General features: G+C 35.3%; 1 pseudogene; it reads right to left on the bottom strand.

Annotated features, from left to right (window-relative positions):
- On the bottom strand, positions 1 to 5,406 carry LOC116887985 (annotated as a pseudogene).
- Between the last annotated feature and the right edge of the window lie 1,790 nt (positions 5,407 to 7,196).

A 7,196-nucleotide genomic window follows, 5' to 3' on the forward strand; every position in this document is an offset into this window, starting at 1 on the left:
TCAGCAACGTGTAGATAAGTTAAGACAGGACGTCAGCAAGAACTTAGCTATGGAAGCAAGCAAAGCCCAGCCTTCATCACTGTCCATTAAGTCTTTTTTATACTTCTTCAAAACATCACAAGTCCTCCACTGGTCTTGCCTCACTACATGTCTTGCCTGAGCATGCGAGTCTGTCTTAGTAAAAATCCATGTGAATCGGTATAAAGCCCCTGACATCATTGTGCCCATAGCCTGGAGTCTGTAGACCGGCAGGAGTTTGGCACAACACCAGAAGATTTTTTGGTGCCTTTCTCTCTATTGAGGGCCTGGTATGGAGCTTAATTACAAAATATAAGACTGACCAATACATTTCACATGCTTTCTTTAGCAGAACATCCTCTCACTGTCTGCTTTAGCAAAATGTTCCTTCACAAGTCTGCCTAGCTAAACTTCAGTGTCTGCTACATCTAAATGTTCCTTCACATATTTGTCCCAGCAAAACATGATATGACACAACTGATCTTCCAAAGAACCCAGAAGTTTCCACTTCAATTTGTTGTGGCTTCTGAGAGTTCCCTTATGATTTGGCATATCAACGAGTGATGTTATTTTGCCAATCTTTTTCAAGTAGCTATATTGCTGAGATTATATGCATACATCTTTTCTTTTTTTCTTTCTTTTTTTTTTTTTTTTTTTTTTTGACATTTGAGTCTATTATTAGAACGTTGGGAGCGATGCCCTTAAAACCCTCCATTATTGATGTTAATAGTATCGTTAGAGTTAAGTATGACTGGGTACATGGAAAATCCCCAGGCAGCTGCAGAAGACTAATACAAATCTGGTGGTCAAGATAAATAATGATATGATAAAGTTCTGATCTTTGCTGAGAACAAGTACCATCCGACGTCCAAGATGCCCAATGTGATGGACCTGTAATCTTTCTGAAAACCAAAAACCACTGCTAATAGACGACATGATAATCTTGATCTTTCCCAACATATCCTGTTAATGTCAGCTGATTGCCTACTGACCACAAGAGAGCTGTGTCCTTGGCCTGTGTAAATGTTTCCCACTACCCCCCTCCCTCTGTTACCCTCCTATGGTATAAATTTCAGCCTTGAGGAAAAAAATTGTCATCTTGATCAGACTCTTGTCTTGGCATCCTTCTTCATGACTCTTGTCCCCCATTCTCTTCCAGGTACTCTCTTCACCCTCGTTGACTGTCCTGCAGGACCAGACAATACAAAAAAAAAAATGTCTTGGGAAAATACATGTGCACACTGACAACCACAGCATGGTCTCATTTGCAGGGCTCTAGTGTCAACTGCTCCTTGGGCTTCATGTTCTTCTCCTGCATCTTCTTCACTTCAGAAACAAATGCAGTTTTTACTGAGGCTGTGGAGTCAATAAAGTTGACCTTAATGGAAATTACAAAGTGTCGTCCTTTCCACAGATTAAGTATGGGCATTCAGGGCCATAGTCTATGTTTGGTCTTGTTGGGGCACATCATCAAAGATCATGTTAACCATTGCCCATACTCATGTGGCAATTTTGTGTGTACTGAACATATCAATGACAAGAACTGTTGGGGTTCAAGAATCACCTCACAAAGCACATGAACACCAATCTCAGTGAGACAAGGAGAGTTTATTGAGCATATGACCCAGGACTGGCAGACCAGGGCCATTGTCCTGAGTTAGAAACTGAAACATGATATTGAGTTAAGATTTTATACTGTTTTTAAGCCCCAAATCCACAAACATCTGTGCCATCTTATTTCACCAATCAACATTTAAGGAGAGAGGATTTTCTTAGTAATATGTCTTTGATGTACACAAATCCTACACTCATTGGTTAGGGTATCAACTATGGCAGATTTGGCTATTTAATATTTGTGTTCCTAACTTGTCTACGGATGAAGTTATATCTAATCATTCATGTAACTGCTACCAGATGTCAGTATGTATTGCTCTTTCTTCCAAGTTAAATGTCAGATACAAGATGGTCTTAGGAAATTTAAATTTTAGCCACTATGCAAATGCAAGTGTTCTCCAAATAGTTTCTTGTGTTGGTGAAAGTGTCTCACTTATGGTAAGCTGCATTGCAGAGGGAGCTTATACCATAAAAGTTTATGTATAGGCACATGACTGCTGTGGATTAGTTACTTTGGAACAAGCTTATTGTAGGTAATAGTTCTCCTAATTTCTATTGTGACTGGTTTCCAAGGACACAGAACATAACAAAATATGTAATTAATCTTGGCATTAGAAAGTTTCCTAGTAACACATAAACATATGAGAATATGTCCTTATAAGGGCAGGCTATTCAGGTAACAGTTACCTAGGACTTAACATTTCATTTAAGCCTTAATATTGTGCCTACAACCTAAAAAGAATATTGTTAGTCGTCTTCTTTTCCAAGCTAATGGGGACATGGCCAGAGCAGTGGGAGATATCAAATGCATAGACAATACCCTCAGGGTTGACAATATCAGAGATATGGTAGACGGTGGTATCAGAAGAGGCTGCCCTTGGCCCCTGGCTTGATGGGGATCTAGTATACTCCACCAAGGATTAATGCTGCCACATTGGAGCAAAGGGGTTCCAGGATCAGTATTCAATTTTGTCAACTCCCTCTGAAAAAGGAATCTCTTTTCTGCATACACAGATTCTACAGGGGACAGATTCTTTGAGACAAGGGCATCCTCCTATTCGTGACATAAAATGCCTTCATTGCCAATTGAATTTTGGATATTTCGAGCATTTGGGCTAATAGCCACTTATAAGTGAGTGCATACCATGTGTGTTCTCTTGTGCCTGGGTTACCTCACTCAGGATGTTATTCTCTAATTCCATCCATTTCCCTAAGAATTTCATGAAGTCATTATTTTTAATATTGTAGTAGTACTCCATTGTATGAATGTACCATATTTTGTGTATCCATCCCTCTGTTGAGGAACATCTGGGTTCTTTCCAGCCTCTAGCTATTATAAATAAAGCTGCTATGAATATAGTGGAGCAGGTGTCCTTGTTATTTGTTGGAGCATCATTTGCCCAGAAGTGGTATAGCTGGGTTTTCAGGTATATTTTTTCATGTCATGTCTATATAATAAGGAGGTATATATTGGATAGTTTATAATAAAAACTATGGAGCTAGAAATTGATATAATTACATTAAAACCTGAAAAATATGAGAAATTGAAGATATGATATTCCTTTCATGATAATGTACCATAGAGATACCTAAGTATTTGATATATGCCTTGCATTCTCTCTATTTTCTATAGAATCCAGAATATTTTTCTCAAAGAAATATTTTACTGGATGATGCTGACTGTAGGATAACATCTATATTCTATGTTATTTTATAATATTATAAATATTATATGCTATAATATAAGATAATGTCATTGGTCAAACAAGACAGTTAACAAATAATTGCAATCTTAAATTTATATTATTTTAAGACACAAATAAAGCAATTTTGTCTGAGAATAATATATATTCTAATAATATATATATGCATTCTTACATTGTTATACTACATATTTTGAGAAATAGTTTAAAAGCTTAAAATCAATTGAAAATACTATTCAAATCCCTTATGTATTGCCAATATAAAAGTCTTTGCATAATTAAAGCAATTTTAAAAATAATGTAACAGAATTTCCTGAGGGACTTATTTCTCTCTTTTCTCAAACTTTTCACAAATTAACAATTTTTGAAATTCATATGTTATTATGCAACTATTTTTTTTTGCAAACAGTAACTATCAATTCCTAAAACACTAGTTACACTAATACAAATTTTAAAATAGTCTGTTTTATATTCATGTTTTCTACCATGCAGGCAACCTTCTAAAATAAATCTTTTAAACATTTATTTATAACTTCATTCAAGAATTATGAAATAATATCCTTAGTTGTTGTCTTTGAGGAATCTAAACAAAGCATGATTTCAGCCCAAATAGCACCTACATTGCCTGATATACCTTCCTCCAATGAGTGTAATCAATATTCATTATATTTTTTTAACTTGTATATATTTCTTCTCTAAATCATGTTTCCTATGTTTCCCCTTTCATCTTTTCTCCATGTTATATGTATCTTTTCCTTTTGTTTCCCTCTGCTAATTCTGAACAACTACAAGCTCTATCCTCTTTTGTCCAGTCACACATCCAAACAAAACAACAGAGATAAATTTGTATTGAAACTGTAAGTGTAAAATGTTTAGTTTTAGGGGCTAGGGAGATTGATCAGTGAGTGAACACACTCAACGCCTTTTCGAAAACCTGTTCCATTTTCTACTTTCCACATTGTTTGTCAGACTGTCTGTAATTCAGGATTCCAAAGGTCCCTGACAACTTCACACAGATAAGGTAGCTGGGAAAATATCATTGAATATAAAATAAAATCATATTTAAGACAACATTAATGAACTATTTATTTTAGCTAATTACTGTTTATAAGAGTTACAGTTTTAGAAGAATCACTAGAAGAGAACAGATTTGTTTGAGGATCAGAGAACTTAGATAGCTTGAATAGTTATAGGTAAAACCAATTAGCTAGAAAAATACCACACAGGCTTCAGTGGCTGATACCGGTTGCTTTTCCGGAATCATTTGCATTCTGTATGTTCAGTGTGTGGACTATTTAGTTGGCTTTTTTACTGTATGTCTGCAACCTGAATTTGGAGTAGTTGAATCAGCTGATGCTGTGGAGTTGCTCTGTTTGTTGTTCTCTGCCTCTGTCTCAGCCTCTCTTTTGCTCTCATGATTCCACTAGATTATACAAGGTTTGTATTATACTCCTTTTACTCATGTTTGTATTCTCAATGGACTAAGTATACATAATTCATTGCAGATATTTATTTAAGAATGATTAGTTAATGTAAATTAGTCATGTGCAAATAGAAAAGAAAGCAATGTGTACAAAGCAATGCTCGAGCATCATTTCAACATAAGTAGTTTAACTGAGCAGGAGGATTCACAAGGAATAACAAAGATAAAGGCAATAAAACAAATGGAGGTGAAAGAGTAAATAAAGTGTGATTCTTGGAAGATAAAGAATAACTTGTAAATAAGAAATCAAGAAAAGTGAATAGAAATAAAGAAAGTAAAAAAATGCCTGCTATATTGAATATTTAGACAATTTAGTGGACATCATTTCACCACTTGATTTATAACTTTATAGTAATTGATACAACTGTATTTATTCCAGTAAAATACTGTTTCAATTGCTGTGTTTATATATTGTATTTTAAATTCTTTAGGGGAATATGCTAATTTTTTACAATTAATCTTTTCTTAAGATTATATTAGGTAGCCATGGACTATTGCAGTTCTGGACAAATTTAAAAAAAATAGTTTTGGGTTTTATGTAATAGATGTCACTTTCTTTGGCTAGTGTGAACATACCATAATAACCATTTTTCCAATGCTGGAGAATTGCTTTTAATTGATATTTAAATATTTTGTCAAACAAGATTTCAGTGTACAGTATTTTCACTCTTTCACTCACTTGGTTAGTTTCATTATTAAATTTATTATTTTAATGATGGCAACAATAACTTAACGTGATCATTGTACAATATGTTTTTATAATTGTCTGAACCTCAAACAGTATAATGTGTTTCACAAAGTTACTTTTTCTAAAATCAGTTTTTAATGCAAGATTTAGCTGGCTTTTGAATTTTTGACTAGAGACTATAATAATTATACAAAATATTATATATTATGAATAAACAGAATTGTTAATGGACTTCATTGAAGTACGTGTTTAATAATCAATTCCAAATGTACATTCATAATGATATGAGTATTTCAGTCCGTACCTCATCTAATTTTGATATGAAGAGAATAGAACTTCCTGGATGAAGATCATTATATAATATAATCAAGCTTTCTTGATTCTTGGATTTTGTTAATATTGCTTTAATATTTTGGATACGCCTCAAATAAGAAATATTTACATGCAATATTTATATAATTATAGGTATAGTCTCTAGCTCCTGCAATAAACAACTGTGAACATCAACAAGTTCCTTAATGTATCCTCTACACCAACTAATTATTGAAAATTAAGTTAAAGACAGAACCCTAGCTCCAATCCTGGAGGACACAACCTTACCAGCGATTCCAGGTAAGAACTTGTCCACTGCCTACCAACTCCCGTAAAGCCTAACAGCATCCTTAATCTCCACCCCGTCCCCTGGGCGCCATATTCCAACTCACAACCCCAGTTCCTTTTCCGGAGGCCATGACAGTTCTAGGGACTCCAGTTACAACACTGGCAACCAAAACCCCAAAAACAGAAAGGCCACAAAACACCAGCAAAATAAATAAATAAATAAATAAATAAATAAATAAATAAATAAATAAATAAATAAATAAGAAAGGAAGGAAGGAAAGAAAGAAAGAAAGAAAGAAAGAAAGAAAGGAAGGAAGGAAGGAAGAAAGGAAGAAAGGAAGGAAGGAAGAAAGGAAGAAAGGAAGAAAGCAAGAAAGCAAATGTCTAACTAAGATAAACCAGAAATGGGCACCTAAACCTACAGCGATCCCAAAGCCAGATCACTAGCAGTGAGTATAAGAACACAATCAACAATTATCAGGTCAATATGGAGCCACCGGGGTCAGCTATGCCACTTAGCATGCCATGGATATTGCAACACAGCTGAATCACACCAAAATGACCATAAATAAAATCTTAAGAAGGTGATAGAAGCCTTTAAAGAGGAAATGAATAAATGTCATTTTTAAATATTTTTATTGGATTTTATTTACATTACGGATGTTATACCCTTTCCCAGTTTCCCAACCATAAACCCCCCTATACTGTCCCCCTCCTCCTTCTTCAATGAGGGTGCTCCAAAACAAATACACCAACACCTTCCCACCTCCTTGCACTGACGTTCCCCTACAATGGCGGGGTCCAGTCTTGGCAGGACCAAGGACTTCTCCTCTCAATGGTGCCCAACAAGGACATCCTCTGCTACATGAGCAGCTGGAGACATGGGTCTGTCCATGTGTAACATTCGATAAGATTTAGGCCCTGGGAGCTTGATTGCTTGGTATTGTTGTTTCACTGGGGTTGCAAACCCTTCTAGTGTCTTCAAACCTTTCTCTAAATACTCCACTGGGGAACCCGTTCTCAGTTCAATGGTTGGCTGTTAGCATTTGCCTCTGTATTTTCAGGCTCTGGCAAAGCCTATAGGGAGACA

Source organism: Rattus rattus, chromosome X (assembly GCF_011064425.1).
Source record: "Rattus rattus isolate New Zealand chromosome X, Rrattus_CSIRO_v1, whole genome shotgun sequence".
NCBI lineage: Eukaryota > Metazoa > Chordata > Mammalia > Rodentia > Muridae > Rattus > Rattus rattus.